Source organism: Telopea speciosissima, unplaced genomic scaffold, assembly GCF_018873765.1.
Source record: "Telopea speciosissima isolate NSW1024214 ecotype Mountain lineage unplaced genomic scaffold, Tspe_v1 Tspe_v1.0017, whole genome shotgun sequence".
Lineage (NCBI taxonomy): Eukaryota > Viridiplantae > Streptophyta > Magnoliopsida > Proteales > Proteaceae > Telopea > Telopea speciosissima.
This window is the reverse complement of record NW_025317353.1, coordinates 423,961-441,721: the sequence shown is the minus strand read 5'-3', so window position 1 is coordinate 441,721 and position 17,761 is coordinate 423,961. Positions and strand designations below refer to the sequence as shown.

The window sequence follows — 17,761 nt, the reverse complement described above, 5'->3', positions numbered from 1 at the left end:
AGGCATACAATGTGAAAATCTGAGACAAATAAATACAAAATGCAATAGAATCCTTTACCAGTTAAAACAGTAAATAGAGTTAAGTACCAAGAAGCCCAAAGACAAAATTTTGATAAAGCACCACTCCAAAAAAAAACAAAAAAGAAGGGGATAACTCATAAACAAGATTTCCTAGAGAAGCAAACGAGATAGATTTTAAAAAAATAAAATAGACAATTGAACTTGAGAAACAAAAATAAGATAAGCACTTAAGGCATGAAAAAGTACTGGAACCAACAATTTCACTTGTGAAAGTGCCCAAGCCAAATAAAAATTAAGATGTGAACAAATACATACCATCACAATGTGAATATATACAACAAAAATTTATGCTTTTGAAACATTTTACCCCAATTGAATGAACATAAACATAAATGAAGAAATTAGAAATACCTATAAAAGGAACACTTATCTATATTAGAAAGTTGCATATAATTTTAAGGAATAGAGCAGAGAAACCAAGTAATCATTCACCATGAACAGTTAGAAAACTAATCATTACTACCGAGTCAATAGAGTGCAATCTTTTTTTTCTCGTCTTGGCCTAAGGTAGCTCAGGCTGAGATCACTACCAACACCAACACCACCCCTTGCTTCACATCTAACTTCTTCATCAACCCAATTGTGATCTGGCTCCCCCCTGTCACCATCATCTACAAGATTTATATCTGGTTCGTAGTTATCCTGCGTGGCATGCTCAATCTGCACAAAGTATAAATCCTTAAATTAAAAGAAATTCATGATTGAGGAACCCAATTAAACTTAAAATAGCCAAAATTTTGAGAAGTACAAACAGAAGCTTAAATTGGAAGTATATCCACAAGAAGAGAGACTTGATTATCAGACTCGCATATATACATGAATGCGCATGCTTTAATCATAACTTGCTACGGGTTTATAAACCGTTGATCCTATGTAACTACTATTGCATGTGTTAGCGGCAGATGCAGATAATGTTAGATGGATACATATCAAACTCAATGATCTCCTAGAACTAAATGCAGTCTGCAGACACACCCATACTATGTCAAATGTGCATCAATATGAGTAAACATGTCAAAAATCTAACAAGAGTGTGAAGTCTTGGAATGCCAGCCCTAGAAACAAGAAATGAGCTACACCTAAAGTTATTTCAGAAGAAACTACTCTCGTTGTGGAAAGTACCCACCACAGCCCCTAATCATTCTTCTATTAAAACATTTCCACATTGTTGCTTCTAACTTTAACCTGTTTTCCTTGTGCAGCTTCTAGCTCCAAAGCTCAATTTCTTCATATTGTGCCAGGAAACAAGTCATAGAACAGTGTGTCCAATTGCCAACACATACTAAAGCATCGGAAAACCACTCACCTCATCAAAACCATCAAGAACATGTGAAAAATCTGCCATAAACCACACCTGAAATTTAAAAAATCAATTTGACTCGATGAGGAATTAGATGGAGGTAAATTTCAAAAATGATTGTGCTCATGTTGCGCTAACAAGAAAACATTACAACCAAAAAAAAAAAAATCCACCAACTACCATAGTTGTCACGGTGTCACGGCGATCCAAGTCGGTGGAAGGGTGTCACGTCGATATATCGACATGTCGCCCGCCATGGCGTTGCCATGGCGAGCATGTCGACCATGTTTAATTTTTTATTTTCTGTATTTTTAATGTCATTTAGTATGCTATAATATATGTCCTATAACATCAAAAATCAACATGAAAGTGTACTACACTACTACTAATATACTATGCCACTATGGTTTAATTCATGAAAGTGTAACTAATATCCATTAGTGTATATGAAAGTATGAAAAATTGAAAATATAGATTAACCTATCAAATAATTGAAAGCAATAGTAAAAATCAAATGATAGGCTAACCTTTCTTGCATCAAGCTTGATAGCAATAGTCTTTCTTTAGTGTATGTGATTTGGAGCAAAGCATCTAAGCTATTAAATGGTTTAAAAAAAAATTTTAATCTAACTTTTATATGTACAAATATCGACCGATATGCCAACATATCGTGGTATGGCGTCCATGGCGACGCCATGGCGTCGCCATGGAAGCCATATCGAGCGATATATTGACATCCACCATGGCGTAGCTCGATATGCCCCCTCTCCCAACGCCAGGACGCCATGGCGGCGCCATGGCGACGCCATGACAACTATGCCAACTACCATGGCTGAAAGGCATTGCAAACTTGATGCCCTCAAACAGCACTTGCTATAGAGAAAATTACTTATACACCCCCTCGACTATTGCCATTTTTCTTAAAATACCCAAATTTTCAAACAATTACTTGACACCCCCTGAAACCTGACATTGTTGGTCTGCTATTAATGGTTGAATGGAAAAGTCCATTTTACCCTTATCACATATTCAAAAGAAAACAGTGAAATTAAAATTACCTATTTACCCTTCTTTTTCTTCTTCTTACCGCAACACACCTCCTGCTGTAACCCACCCCTTTCATTGTTGAACCATTTGCTGCTGCTGTGGCGATTTGCAGACACCGGAGAAAAATGAAGCAAACAACCAGGAACATCCTACCAGGAAAACAAATCCAGAATCTAGAGCAAAAGCAAGTAGAGACCAGCGGAATTCAAAAAGTCCCTAACAGCAAAGTGAGACAAAGTCATATATCTAGAACAGACCATGAAAGAGAAGTAAAACTGAAAAAAAAAATAATATATATAGACACTAAAAAGCCAAAATATCATTGGTGGTTTAAGATTTGCGCTTACACGTTAAAAGTTCCGGTAGCGTGCAGTTCTTACAGCGGCTTCGAGATCAAACACTAAGCTGGAGGATTCAGTCTCTTCTGAAGCTTCCAAGCCCGCGTAAGAGTTCCAATCGGCAAGCAGAGACGAGGATTCCTTCTGATCAGTATTACTCGGTCCCTCCATAAACCAAGATTGTGCAGTATTCTGCATAATTCGAAGTAAGAGACGACGCCAACGAAGAAGAAGAAAGCGATCCTCAGCTTTGAATCGGAAAATTAAGAAGCTGAGTGAAGAGCGTTCCAACTCGAGTGAGAGACCTGGTCCTTTCGCACCGTTCAGTGTTATTAATGCCTCTCTCTCTGTGAGAGCCTATCAGAGCTGTTTGATTTTCCGAATCGGAAAAAAGTACTGGAACTGGAAGGGGTATGAGCCGTGTGGCAGAAAGAGATTTATTAGGGTTTGAATCTGAAATAGATTAAGGGTTTTGGGTTATTTTGATTTGAAATATATTTAAGAAATGAATTTTTTTCCAAAATCGATTAGGGTTTGAATATGAAATCTGTGGGTTGCAGGAAAAAGAAGGATTTGGGCTAGTTTAATTTGAAATTTGTTTAAGAACAAAGAATTTTTTTCGGAAATCGATTAGGATTAGAATCTGAAATTCGAGGGTTGCGGGAGGAGGAAGAGGGTAAAAGGATCAGTTTAGGCATTACAAAAAATTTAACCGATGACATCATCACTAAACTAACGGACTGGACCTACTTGAAAGAAATGGTAAAATGCAGGGGAGTTCAAGTAATTGTTTGAAAAAGGGGGGATAGTAAGAAAACGGGCAATAGTCTAGGGGGTGTCCAAGTAATTTTCCCCTTGCTATATTTCTCCCCAGGCTCACGTGCAAGCATGCATACTCTAGGAACCAATTTCTCAACATTGTGAGCATAACTTCCATCTGCCTGTTCATGCACAAAGGTAAGAACAGAACCAGCATAAAACATATGGAGAAGTAACCGTACAAGTAAAGATGAGAGTAAAATCATAAAAGAAGTCTGTTCATTGTTCATTAATTAGAAAAAACTAAGCATGAAAGGTGGTATCAACACTCAAAAAATGAGACATAAAATACTAACATAAAGTTCATTGTTGGGGAAAAAATGAGGAAAGCAATGCCAAATACACATCAAATGAGAGAAGCTAAACAAAATTCAGAAACTTTGTCAATAACTTGATGGCATCTGATCCAAGTAAGCAAGCACTTCACAAACTGTGAGCACAAATCCACAATCCAAGCATCATCCCAAATCCAATCAGATTCTCAAAAGAATGCTCCACTTTTAGATCAAGTGATTGAAGAGGATCCCTTTATAACAATTGTAAACCAATCCAACCCCCCCTCCCACAAATAAAATATTATTTATATATACTAGTAAACGTGGAAATGCAAATGCACGTGTGGCCAAACAGGAGGGGAGCTTGTGGAGACAAGGAGTTTAGGAATTAATATGTAAACATGCTTAAGCTGTTTCCATGTATGAAATGGCAAGTCAAACGTGGTGCTTCCAAATCGGACATAATCTCATAAATCTTGATTAGACTTTCTAAACTAATCATATTTTCTTCTCTCACAAGTGTATTATAGTTATAGTCTGGCGATATGGGTGATTGAGTTTCCAGTTACAAAAATTCGAAGATGGAAGAAAAAGAAAAATAAATATGTGCATCTATAAGTGCAGAATGCCTATCAAGCTGTTAAATGTTCAAAGTTTATATCTTTTTCTTCCAATTGCTTGATCTTTGCACTTCCCTTCAATACGAGGAAACTCTATGTTTTCCACCACAACCAATTAGAACAAGAAACATGTGAACACAGTCTACCAACAATTTGGGGGGGGGGGGGGAATGTAATTTAAGATCAGTTTCTCCACTGAATGGATGTTTCACCGAGCAGAAAAATCTCCTGATTTCTCAACAACAGATTGTTAAGAGCAAACACAACATTTACATTGAAGCCTTGAAGGGATTAACCAGTTTGTATAATTCAAAGAAAAAATAGCAAGATATATAAGTAACTTATTAGAAAACGATGCCAACTACATCCCAAAATCAACTGACTATGAATGAATCTGGTCTAGGTTTAGCATCCTAGAATACGAACACTGTCTTGCTTTGTGGAGTCCCAAAGTCCAAGAGTTCAATTACAACAATCAATAGACTGAGAGCGAAGTATGCCCTATAGAGTTGAAACTCAAAGGTAGATCGAATCTGGTAAGAGAAGAGTTTACAGCAAGAAGAAGAAGAAGGAGAGAAGAGATGAGAAGAAGAGAAGAGAATGGGAGAATCGATTGTGTGTGTTGAGAGTGATTCTCAACACACATATTAGCTTCATTCATTAAGTCTTCCAAATTACACAAGCCTCCCTAGGGAGGTAAGGAGAAATAAGACAATAAAGTAAAAATACAATTTAGTCATGTCTTATAACTAGACAATGACAGAACTACCCCTATACAAGATATTCTAACAACTCTAACACTCCCCCTCAAACTGGAGAATAAATGTCATACATTCCCAGCTTGCACAATAGAGTACTAAATAGACTAGAAGAGAGACCCTTGGTGAAGATATCTGCTACTTGATCACCTGTTTTCACAAAGGGAGTACAAATGCACCCAGAATCCAACTTCTCTTTGATGAAGTGACGATCGACCTCAATATGCTTGGTTCGATCATGTTGAACCGGATTATGGGCAATGCTTATGGCAGCTTTGTTGTCACAATAAACCCTTCAGTTTCAAAGCTCAAATAGTGAAGAAGTCGTTTTAGCCATATAAGCTCACATACTCCATGGGCCATGGCCCTAAACTCGGCCTCAGCACTAGATCGAGCAACAACTGGTTGTTTCTTGCTCCTCCAGGTAACTAGATTACCACCCAAGAAGGTACAATACCCAGAAGTAGATCTCCTGTCAGAGACTGAACCAGCCCAATCAGCATCTGTGTAGCCTTCAATCTGTAAATGGTCATGCCTGGAAAATAAAAGGCCCTTTCCTGGACAGGATTTCAAGTATTTGATGATGCGATATATTGCATCCGGATGTCCACCCCTGGGAGCATGCATGAACGACTCACCACTCCAACCGCATAAGAGATGTCTGGTCGAGTTAGGGAGAGATAGATTAGTTTCCCAACTAACCTCTGGTACTTGCTTGCATCTATAAGAGAAGAACCACATTCATCACCAAGTTTATGATTCGGATCAATGGGGGAAGTGGCTGGTTTGCACCCCATCATCCCTGTCTCTTTCAGAAGATCCAAGACAAATTTCCTTTGGCAAATGTTGATCCCTTTCCTTGATCTAGATACCTTAATACCCAAGAAATATTTTAAGATTCCAAGGTCTTTGATCTCAAACTGTTTAGCCAAATAAGACTTCAATCTATCTATCTCAAAGAACATCATTCCCAGTTACCACAATGTCATCAACATAGACAATGAGAGCTGTAATCGTGCCATTACCTCTCCGATAAACAAGGTGTGGTCAGCTGACTGCGGAATACCCATTCTTCGAATGGCTTGTCTAAATCTCTCAAACCAGGCCTTAGGAGACTGCTTTAGGCCATAAAGAGCTTTCTTCAACAAACACACTTTCCCTTCAATGAGGGACACTTAAAACCAGGTGGAGGCTGCATGTACACAACTTCTGCTAAATCTCCGAAGAAATGCATTCTTCACATCTAATTGGTACATAGGCCAATCTTTATTGGCTGCTACATCGAAAGAAGAACCCTGATGGAGTTATGCTTGGCTACGAGGGCAAAAGTCTCCTGGTAGTCAATGCCATACCCGACTATACCCTTTAGCAACCAGCCGAGCTTTGTACCTTTCCACCGTACCATCGGATCTATACTTGATTGTATAAACCCATCTACATCCAACTGGAGTTCTCCCCTTGGGAAGATCAACAAGTGTCCAAGTATTGTTCTTCTCTAGAGCCACCATTTCCTCAGTCATTGCTTGCATCCATTTTGGATTGGATAAGGCCTCTGTGACATTTTTGGGAATAGAAGAAGACTCAAGAGCAGTGGAAAAAGCAACACCTGTAGGAGAAATGGAGTCATAGGAAACAAACTGGGCTATGGGATTAGTACAGGTTCTCTTCCCCTTTCTAATAGCAATCGGAAGATCTAATTCAGAAGGAGAGGAATTACCTGACTGAAGAGGATGAGACTGAGGATGTGGATCCAAAGAGGGGTTTTGGCAGGGTCGCTTGTACCATGGTTGCTTCCCTTTTTCCTTCAACAAGCCTTCACCTCTTGTGAATACACCATCTTCGTTAAATCTTATCCCCTTGTATTCCTTTTGTCTGCTAGCATCACCATCACCAATACCAGCAACATCAGCATCATCCACAACATCCACTTCTTTGTACTTTCCAATATCAAATAGAAATGGGGAAGTGGAGGTAGGTAAAGGAGATAGGAAGGGAATGACATCCGCATTCTATTCACTGCTAATACTCTCCCCTTGAACAGAATGGCGAGGGGAAGAAGAAAAAAAAGGAATAGACTCAAAGAAGGTGACATCTTTGGAGAGAAATCGCCTTCGGGAAGAAGGATGGTAGCACTTATACCCTTTAGTGGAATCAGAGTAGCCTAAGAAGATGCACTTGAGAGCTTTGGGATCAAACTTGGTGCGGGCTGATTTGTTGACATGTACATAACAAACACAACCAAAGAAGCGTGGAGACAAGGAAAAACTGAGGATTGAGGAGAAAGAAGAGCCAGGGGGATTTGGAGCCAAGGAGTGGACTTGCATCCGGTTAATAAGAAAGGCAGCGGTAAGAAGGGCATCGGACGGAAGGTCTTAGCACGTGCATACCAAAGAGAAGACCCCTAGTGATTTCCAAGAATGGCGGTTTTGCGTTCACCACCCCCATTTTCTTTGTAAGTGCCAACACAAGCCGATTGATGGATGATGCCCTTATCGAAAAGAATTGTTGGAGCCCCCATACATGTACTTTCACCCCCTTATCGGATCTAACAATTTTGATGTGAGTACAAACGAGATCGATAAAGTGATAAAACTCCTTAAAAGCATCACAAACATCACTCTTTTGTTTTAACAAAACATCCAAGTAGACCGAGAATAGTCATCCACAAATGAAACAAAATAACGAAAACCGGATAAGGAAGTAGTAGGAGAAGGCCCCCAAACATCGGTATGAACAAGGGAAAAAGGTGCAGTAGATCTATTACCACGATAAGGATAAGATGTGCAACAATGTTTAGCAAAAATACAAGATTCACACTGAAAAACATAAGATGCAGGACAGGAAGTAAACAAGTGGGGTAAGTGTCTCCTCATAACAACAAAAGAGGGATGACCCAAACGTTGATGCCAAAGCATAACAGACTCCAAAGCACTCCGGTCATGCCGACCACAAACATAAGCTGCAGCAGTAGATTGAGAAGGTGACTGTGGCTCAAGAAGATAGAGTCCTCCTTTCTCAGTCCCACTGCCAATAACCCTCTTTGTCTCCAAATCCTAAAAGACACAATAAGAAGGAAAGAAAGTGACACAACAATGTAAGGATTTGGTTAGGTGACTCATGATAATAGGTTAGTAGCAAAGTCGGGAACATGAAGGACAGGACTCGAGGAAATAGAAGGAGTAACCCGCACATTACCCTTACCAGAAAGCAGAGAGAAGGGAACCATCAAGAACCCTTACCTTGTCCGCGGAACAAATGGAATAGGAATCATAGAATCTGGGACATACCCGTCGTATGATAGGAAGCTCAGAGTTAATGATCCAGTGGATGCAATAGGGGTAGCGAGATGAGACACGCAGAGTGAGGCGAATAGTCGACCCTCCGGAGCTAGAACCGATGGTGACCCTCCAGTGAGACATCAACCGACGTAGGGCTGCGATATCATCCTGTGAGAGGGAATCGGAGTAGAGCTGCGGTCCAGGTGGCTCGGACTCGGATGTCGCGGAATGAGCCTTAGCTCCCCCTCGCTTGCCTCCACGGGCGTAGATGAACTACCACGCATACCAGGGGCTGCCTGAAGATCCCAAGACCGGTCCTTGGTATGTCCAAGCTTGCAACAATGGTCACATTTGTATCTCTCACGGCCTTTCCCCCCACTTTTCCAGTCTTTTTGGGAACTGGAAACAAGAGCAGACCTCTTTATTGATGGTACAATATCCATAGTGGTCCTCCGGGTTTCCTCACTTTGCAAATAACTGCACACATCATCCAGAGATGGAAATGGAGACCTCCCTAAGATTTGCTGGCGAAGGGGCTCATATTCAGAGTTAAGAGCACCAAGCAAAATAAGGATCCTTTCCTTTTCTTGGCTCCTGTAGACTTTTGCCTGATCCTCAGCATTGGACAACTGGAGATTGGTATAATGATCATACTCCTCCCACAAGCTAATAATAAAGTTGTAGTACTCAGATATACTCCTATCACCCTGTTTCATATGAATGATTTTTTGGAGAATTTGATACACTTTCGTGGAATCTCCAACTCTATCAAAAATTTTGGATACATCATCCCAAATATCTTTAGCGGTCTCCTTACTCATAAATCTCCGACCTATCTCAGGTTTCATGGAAAAGATCGGCCAAGTCACGACGGTGGAGTTTTCAATCTCCCACTGAGATAGCCTGCATCGATAGTAGAGAGGCATGATAGACGAGAATGTACCCCAACTTCCCCTACTACGTAGAGACAACTTCACGGAACGGGACCAATCCAAATAGTTGGTATTGTCCAACTTCACAACCGAGATCCGGGTGTTGGGGTTATCAAAGGAAGCCATGGTTGGGAAACCACCACTGGGCTGCCAGGCTGTAATGGTCCATCGACCTCGAATCTTGTCCGCATGGACATAATAGGCAAATACTTCAACAATCAATATAAATTGTTTCATGTGGGGAGTATACTCAACCCAAAACAAGGAGACAGACAATACAAAATATGGTCCCAAATCAACCAAACCACAAGGCGAGGCTGCCTAAAAAACAAGAGCATATGAAGAGCAAAAACTTGTATAACTCAAACCAAATTCTGCTAGTAGCAAGAACCTTTAGTCCATAACACCCAATAAGTGTATCAAGATGTAATACTATCACATTCAGCCATCCAATACAGCAGACCTCGTAGAAGACAAAAAACAGAGCAAATGATACCAGTGCAGCAAGAGAAAAAACAAGATGCAGTCCTCCGACCCTCCACCTTCAAGGGCAGCTCTTAGGGCTTCAAAAAGCACTCCCATACGACACAAATGGGACAAGTTCCAAGGTCATCCAAGCTGCCAAAGGCAGAATCGAAACCGAGACACTCCTAGGTGGCGGAAAAAGAGCCTGGTTTCAAGTCTTCAAAAACATCTAGCAGAGCAAACATTTCTTTTCAACAAACAAGAGCTTTGGGGTCGAAACAACACCCCTAGGCGATGCAACTCCAATAGGTCTCATGCCAAGATGTGGAGAAGAGAAGGAGAACCAAGAAGAAGCTTCACAAGTCAGTAACTTGCCGCCTTCCTCCATTGCTTCAAGTCACCTTCAGAGCTCAAACTCTCTCCAACTTAGGAATACCACTCCCAAGACAAGGAGTATAGGTTTCACATATACAGCCTCCAATGGAACCCCCTTTACATTTATAGGGTTCCAAAGAGAGGAGAAGATGAGGACGAGCTCGGCCGACTCTCAAACCGGAGATGTTGGCTCGATACCAAGTTGAAACTCAAAGGTAGATCGAATCTAGTAAGAGAAGAGTTTACAAGAAGAAGAAGAAGAAGGAGAGAAGAGATGAGAAGAAGAGAAGAGAATGGGAGAATCGATTGTGTGTGTTGAGAGTGATTCTCAACACACATATTAGCTTCATTCATTAAGTCTTCCAATTACAAAGCCTCCCTAGGGAGGTAAGGAGAAATAAGACAATAAAGTAAAAATACAACTTAGTCATGTCTTATAACTAGACAATGATAGTAACTACCCCTATACAAGATATTCTAACAACTCTAACATATAGAACAAAATGCATATATGAGAAATATATTTGAGATAATGCCAAAGAACTACCACCTATCGCCTTGCAGCCAAAAATGCAAACAGACCCACCTTCTTGCAACTAAAATAGACACAGAACTCGGTCAGAATGGCTCATTTTCTCCAACTCCAACTTTGGATGCCCACCCCCCTCCTCTATTTCTCCCTGCCGGTCTCCCCAGCAGTCCCCCGAGTCTCCCATTTGTCTGTCCTTCCTGTATGGCTTCCTCCTCACCTGCCCCTGCTTCCTCCTCTCCTTCTCCTGCTCCCCCTCTGCATCCCCCTGGTTCCCACCCTCCTTCTTGGAGTTCCATCTTTGTTGCTGGTTCCTCTCCTAGCTCTGATGGTCTCCCCCTGCACTTCGTCCCTCCTTCTAATGGGCCTTGAAGGTAGTCTGCATCCTCTTGATCTTCTCTCAAGACAAAGCTTTGGGAAGACCGCCTTATGGGTAACTTTCTGGGTCCTCGACCTCCCTTTCACATTGTCAAACTGTCCCTTTCCAAGCAATGGTGCCCCCAAGGTACTCTGGATACTTTTCTGCTTGACAATGGATTTTTTATCTTCAAATTCTCCTCCTCTCTTGACAAATCTCGAGCCCTGGAAGGTGGCCCTTGGCTGGTGGGCAAAAGGCCAATCTTTTTGCGTCAATGGACTCGCCAAATCCAGCTCAGACGTCTAGATCTTTCATCCATTCCTTTGTGGATCTCCTTACCAGGATTGCCTTTGCATTTCTGGTGCAGGGATGGCCTCAGTTTGATCGGCTCTACCTTGGGAAAACCTCTGTTTTTTTATGTGCGCACTCGCAGGAAGGACCGGCTAGCCTTTGCGAGAATTTGTGTCGAGGTTTCTGCTGAGGAGTCACTTCCTGCTTTCATCATCACAATGAGGCGAGGGCTACTCCTTTGATCAAGAGTGCTACACCATGATCGGCTACCCCCTCACTGCCTGGTTTGCAAAACCTTTGGCCACAACTCTCAGCATTGCACTCCTGTCGCCCAGCCCTTGGCTGCTGATACCCCTGACCCCTGCTCCATCTCCTTTCCTGAGGCTAGCGATGGTCCTGCTGTGATCTTACCTAATGGTAGAGCCGAGAAGTCGAACCTCCACTCTAAGGATGCTCATTCCGCCTCTCGAGGTCGTTCTAGATCTTGATTCCAGCACCGGAATCAAAAATGGAAGAAGAAGAAGCTACCGGATAGCAACAAGGACCAGTCACTGTCGCTGCAGCAGCCCTGGTCAGATGGGAAGAATCGATTTTGCCTCCTGGCTTCGTCTGATGACATTGAGCCTCTATCTTGTCCCAAGAAACCACAATTTGAGGTCCTTCCTCGGAGTAGATCTCGAATGGCAGAAGATCCTGTAGAAGAGACTTCTATTCTTGGCTCTGCCTTCGAAAATGGTGTTGCGCTTGCTTCAACGCCTTCGTCTGCTCCTCTGGGAAGACCTGCAACTCCCTTGAGCTCTGGCTCTTGTGTTCTCCCCCAGCCTATTAACGGAGAAGTCCTTCCCCTTCTTTCTCCTACTTTATCGAAAACCGTGGCCCCTACTTCTTCTAACTTGGAACTTGTGGGGCCCTCATCTGTTGACCTTCTTCCTCCAAATGGTCACGTGGGCTCTACCCAGACTGACCAACTTTTTGAACCGGGTCCCCTAATCCCTGACCCTTTTGCCTCTTTACCCAATTCCACCGCTGGGTCGGGTCGCACCAAATCTAGCCTCTCTTTCTCTCGGGTGGGTTTTAACTCACTCTTGGGTCTTGGACCTAGCCCAGGCCCGTCGAAAACCCCGTCTTCTTTACCCGTTTCTCTAATCTCCCCTGTTTTATCTCGTCAGCTTCTCCCCCCAACCCCCACGCCTTCTGCTCTCTCCGGCAGCTCCAATAGCAAACGGCACCATAGTGAAACCAAATCAAGAGTTGTGCTAACCAGGCTACTTGAGCCTTTGATGCCCCTCCAGCCTTTGTCCCAATGATTCACGAAACTATTTGGAACATTCAGGGGCTCAACTCCCCCGTGAAGCAGGCTGTTATTTGTTTGCGTATTCGTGAATCTCGTTCGAGCTTTTGTTGCCTTCTGAAAACCCATATTAAGGAGCCCAACTCTCCCAAAATCCTTGCTTCCATTGCTCCAGGTTGGTCTTTGATTTCCAACTACACCCACCACTCCAATGGCCGTATTTGGCTTCTGTGGGACCCCAAAAAAAATTCCATCTCCCTCTCTGCTTCCTCCTCTCAATACCTGCATACCAAATTCTCTGATTCCTTAGGCTATTTCTCCTTTTTTTTCTCCGTGGTTTATGCTGAAAACTGCCCTGCTCTTAGGACTTCTCTTTGGGCTGATCTCAAATCCTTTGCTAGCCATATTGGATCCCAACCTTGGGATCTGGGAGGGGACTTCAACATTATCCATTACAGTTATGAAAAACAGGGGAATGACCATTGTGACCTGGATGCTATGAATGCCTTTAATGACTGCATTGAAGATATTGCTGCTAATGATCTCAGATGGACTGGGTTCCCCCTTACCTGGAGCAATAAGAGGGCTGGAAACTGTCGGATAGCCTGCAAATTAGACAGGGTTCTTGTCAATGAAGAGTGGTTAACCTCCTTCCCTTCCTCCCATGCTTCTTTTGAGAACCCAGGCATCTCTGATCACTCCCCCATCTCTCTTGCTATCCAGCCTTTCACTTCTTTTGGGCCCAAACCATTCAAATATTTCGACATGTGGTCATCTCATCCAACTTTCCTTCCGGTTGTGCTTGAAGCTTGGCAAAAGCCTGTAATTGCCTTCTCCACCCCTCTCATAGCCTTCTCAAAGAGGCTAAAAAATGTCAACGCTGCCCTCAAGGATTGGAACCTAAGCATCTTTGGCAGCATTACTCTCCAAGTCAAAGAGTGCAAAGACAGACTTGCTTCCATTCAATCAAGGCTGCAATCTGATTTGCTCAATGACTCCCTTGCTATTGAAGAAAAAGAGGTCTCTATCCAGCTCTCCTCCTTGCTAGCTAGGGAAGAAAGCTTTCTCAAACAAAAATCAAGAATTAAATGGTTAGATTTGGGGGATTCTAACTCAAGATATTTTCATCGGTCCGTGAAAGCTAGAGTTAATTCTAACTCTATAGCTCAGCTCACTCAAGAAGATGGCTCATTGTCAACACGCTTAAGGATATTAAGGACATGGCAGTCCAAGACTTCAAAGGAATTTTCACCTGGGGCTCAAGCAGAGCATATTCCTATCCCTACCCACTTGCTCAACAAGTTCATGCTCTAGAATTCTTGGATTCCCTAAGCTCTATTCCCAAAGAAGAAGAAATTGTGAAAGCTATTTACTCTCTCAAGGTCAATGGAGCGCCTGGCCTGGATGGTTTTAGTATGGGATTCTTCTTAGCTGCTTGGGACATCATCAAAGTTGACCTTATTGTTGCCATTGAGAGCTTCTTCCTTAATCCCAATCAAGTCAAGGGGATCGACCACACATTCCTCTGCCTTATCCCCAAAAAGGAAGGTGCCATTGCAATGAATGACTTTAGGCCCATTGCTCTCTGCAATCTGCTGTACAAATTCATTGCAAAAATTCTTGCTAGAAGGCTCAAGAGTGTGGTGGATCTTTTGGTGAGTGATCATCAAACAGCCTTCATCCCTAGCAGGTCCATCTCTGACAACATCCTTCTGTGTAATGACATTGTCAGAGGCTTTGATAGGAAGAATCACTCTCCGTCGCTGCTCATGAAGATTGACATCCACAAAGCCTTTGACTCTCTTTAATGGGACTTCATTGCTCAAGTGTTGACTCAGATGGGATTCCCTTTGCCCTTTGTTCATTGGATTAGCTCCTGCATCTCTTCCCCAAAGTTCTCAGTTTTGGTTAATGGCAACCCGGCAGGATACTTTGGAGCTTCGGTGGGAATTCGCCAAGGCTGCCCTCTCTTCCCTTACTTGTTCACTATTGCCATGGAAATCCTCTCTAGGCAGATTTAGCTTTGTACTGACCAGCAGTTCATCTCTCCTATGCCCAAGTGTAAAAGCCTAAAGCTTACTCACTTAGCTTTTGCGGATGACTTGATGATTTTCTCCAAGGCATCGATTGCCTCCTTAGAGACTATTTTGCTTTGTCTCCAACAATTCAAAGAGCTCTCGGGTCTTCGCATCAACCCCGCCAAATCTCTCATCTTCTTTGCTGGAGTTTCCTTGCCATCTCTGGTTTCCTTAAAGGTTAACTGTCTGTCAAATACTTGGGGATTCCATTGATCTCAGCTAGGCTTTCGGCCCATCACTGCACCCCCTTATTGGACATGATTCGGAAGAGACTTCAGCTATGGAAAAGCAAGCTTCTATCTTATGCTGGCAGGTTGGTCCTTATTAGATCAGTTCTGGAAGCCTCTTATATTTATTGGTCGGGTATCTATGGGCTGCCTCTCTCTACTATCAAGGCTTTGGAAGCTCTTATGGCTTCCTTCCTTTGGAAGGGCTCTGACTCCACAAGGTTCCTTCATCCCTTTAGTTGGGCTGCTGTGTGCCTTCCCAAAAAAGGAGGGTTGGGCATTCACCGTATTTCAGAAGTGACCTCAGCTGGTATCATCAAGCTTCTTTGGAAGATAGTCTAAAAAAAAAGAGCATTTGGGTTGACTGGATCTACTCGGGTTATCTTCGCCATGATTCTATCTGGACTTCCTCCGCTGTGTCTGATGCTTCTTGGGTTTGGAGGAAAATCCTTGCCAGCCGTCACTTAGTCCTTCATGTCATCCGCTCAAACATTGGAGATGGTCAGTCTACTTATCTCTGGCTTGACAACTAGCATCCTATGGGTATTTTGCTTCATCGGGCTACTCCCAGATCCATATACTCCTCTGGCTTACATAGGCTTTCTTTGGTTGCGGATATTCTTGACCACAATGGTTGGGCTCCCCCCACATCAAGCCCTGTCCTCACTCCTATCTGGAATGAACTCCACTTGGTCACTAGAAGGGCTGCTTCTAGAGGTGATTGTACTACTTGGTCCTCCAACAGCTCTTGCTCCTTCTCTTCCAAGGCTGCTTGGAATTTTATTCGTCTGAAAGGCCCTGTGGTTTCTTGGCATAGACTTCTCTGGTTCAAGCATCACATTCCTAGGCACTACTTCACAGCCTGGAGAGTCTTCAACAGATGCCTCCCTACTCAAGCTTTTCTTCGCAGCCGCCAGAACTTAGTCCCTAGTGCTTGCTGCCTCTGCTGGAACAACGATGAAGACCTGAATCATCTCTTCTTTGAATGTCCTGTTACATACCGCAACTGGAAGGGTGTTCTCCTCAAATGCTGGCCTGCTCGAAGACGTATTCTCCCCTTCTCTAGAGAATGGATTTGGATCGATATGACTTTTGCTGGCTCCTCGATTTGTGACTCATCGGAAGATGGCTTTTAGTGCTACTCTCACCATATTTGGATGGAGCGCAATTTGAGAAAATGGACCTCCAACTCTCGGCCTTTCCAAAAGATTAGGGATTCCATTTCCTTTGAAATTCAAGCAAAATTATCTTTTCTTCCCCACTCTTCTTGTATAGACACCCCTAGGAACAGGACCATTGTTAATTCCTGGGGTCTCTCTAATGTAACTTTGGTTGCTCCAGCTAGCGCTTAGGCTGCCTGGCTTGGCTCTCTCTCTTTGAGGCCTTTGTTTTCTCTTCTTTTCTCTCTTTTGGTAATGAAATTTTTATTCACCCAAAAAAAAAAATAGATACAGTATCAAGAATTTATGCATAAAATCTTCCCTAAATAAAGTAGTAAGAAAAAAAAGGAAAGAAAAAAAAATCTTGAAAACTACTCCATAATTCCAAATGAGGGGAATATTTAAATGACACCAAATCCGGGTCAAGCAAATGAGACTGAATACACTTCTTGAGTTGCCTTAAGCCAAAAACAGAACTAACAGTAGTTAGACTTGGAAGTTCTAAGAAAATAGGAAATGAGACTAGTTTCATAAGAACATTAAGTCCTAAATACACTTATTTTCTTTTTCCTTTCTTTAATTAAAAAAAACTGTATTCCACAACTAAAATTAAAGTAAAAAATCAAGAAAGATAAGAGGGGAAAAGAAAACCATTCAACTTACATCTACTCCTTGCATATGCAAAGCAGTTTATGGTATGCCTCTGTGATAATACTGATATATTTGATATGCTCAGACCTCAATTCTTTCGAGCACCTTTGTTCAAGATACTTGGCAATCTACAGCAAAGAAAAGGAGACTAAAATAACCCCCAAGTAGAAACCATTGATACAGAAATAACGAAAGGAGGTTAAATTATGTTGAAAGAAGGGAGTACCTTTGGAATTCGGAGGGGGTTCTTGGCAGCATATTCACACAATTTAACAAGAAAAAATTACTTGGACACCCCCTAGACTATGGCCGGTTTTCTTACTATCCCCAATTTTTCAAACAATTACTTGGACAGATTTCTTCTTATTATTAAAAAACCGGCAGCCATGGCTGCTGTTTCAAAAACCATTAGGGCAGCCTCAAAGATTAAGCCCGAAATGGAGCCGACAGCGCCTGTACTCTCGCATCCGTCCCTGGAGGTTCCTTGTTTTCTCTTCACCGTCAAGCTGGAAAGGCCAAAGCAAAGCTTCGTTGAGAAAACTATTGGAACCATCAGCTGAAATGGAGCCGATTCAACCTTCTAAAGTATCATATGCAAATTCTTATTCTTTAGAGGCATGGTGAAAAGAATCTTAGCAGCAATCATGAAATCCAGTTTCTCTAATTGACAATACACATCATGATTCCTTATTGCAGCATTTTGTTATCGTTTTCATTGTTGTTTCTTTCGAAGACAATGGAGTTGTTGGAGCAGAGAGGCCTGGGATGGATGAGACGTGCTCCCCCTATTTGAACCCAAAGGTCTTCTCCCACGCAAAATGTTCTACCCATCTTATATCCACAGTTCTGAACTGCACAAGACACATGTTCACTCCTCAAATTCAAGGA

General features: G+C 42.4%; 1 long non-coding RNA gene across 1 annotated transcript; it reads right to left on the bottom strand.

Annotated features, from left to right (window-relative positions):
* Positions 1-4,959: 4,959 nt before the first annotated feature.
* Positions 4,960-17,152, bottom strand: LOC122647282. Its single transcript, XR_006330842.1, has 3 exons — positions 17,100-17,152; positions 16,886-17,001; positions 4,960-4,981 (listed from the first exon to the last, which is right to left on the bottom strand). It is a non-coding gene; the product is annotated as an uncharacterized LOC122647282 (long non-coding RNA).
* Between the last annotated feature and the right edge of the window lie 609 nt (positions 17,153-17,761).